The 799-nt window shown below is 39.7% G+C and overlaps 1 pseudogene; it reads right to left on the reverse strand.

Moving 5' to 3' along the window:
* Positions 1-111: 111 nt before the first annotated feature.
* On the reverse strand, positions 112-230 carry LOC112479858 (annotated as a pseudogene).
* Between the last annotated feature and the right edge of the window lie 569 nt (positions 231-799).

Raw genomic sequence — 799 nt, forward strand, 5'->3', positions numbered from 1 at the left:
AATTTTTTTTTTATTTATTTTTTAATTTTTTTTAGCGAGGTAACCCTTGGTTGACCTCACAGATTGCAAGGACCTTGTCAGCTTACAATCCCTTATTTTTTTTTTTTTTTATGCCTACAGCATCTAGTCTTCCTAGGTGGTCTCCTATCTAAGTACTAACCAGGCCCCACCCTGCTTAGCTTCCAAGGTCAGACGGGATCGGGCTTGTTCAGGGTAGCGTGGCCGTAGACTCATCTCCTCTTTCGTTCTCTCATTTTATGGCTACCTATCCTTTCTTGCTGGCTCTCACGTACATACCTAAAAGAGTGGATTGTCAGAGACCAGTGGAAGTATGAAAGGACATAGAGCACCCATTGGTAAATATTCTGGTTTCTTTCTTCTTCATTGCTGGTCAAACTCAAATTTAATGAATTTTCATGATCGGTTGTGTTTTATTGGGGCAATCAAAAAGAAGAGTCAGGAAAAAAGAGAAAATGAGGGAAAATGAGTAAGCAGAGACACTACCATGAAAATAATGAGATGAGACCATGAAAGTCACATTTGTCATTTGTTTCCTATCCCCATCTTCTCTTTCACTATGCCTGTACTTGCAGAATATTTATAGTGAGATTAGACATCTTAATTGCTTGCTTGTTTTGATGTAAACTTAGATTTCCTCTTGCAGTAGATAACTGTGTCGAATCGCTGAAGTTGGAATTGTGCTGATACTTGAGTTGCTTCAGCCACAATGTTGTAAGGAGAGGAAAAGAGCTGGTGACAGCAAACAGATTCCTCTCATGGGCTCTTAGGCCATTTGTGC

The sequence above is a fragment of the Pteropus alecto genome, unplaced genomic scaffold, assembly GCF_000325575.1.
Source record: "Pteropus alecto unplaced genomic scaffold, ASM32557v1 scaffold21, whole genome shotgun sequence".
In the NCBI taxonomy this organism is placed as follows: domain Eukaryota; kingdom Metazoa; phylum Chordata; class Mammalia; order Chiroptera; family Pteropodidae; genus Pteropus; species Pteropus alecto.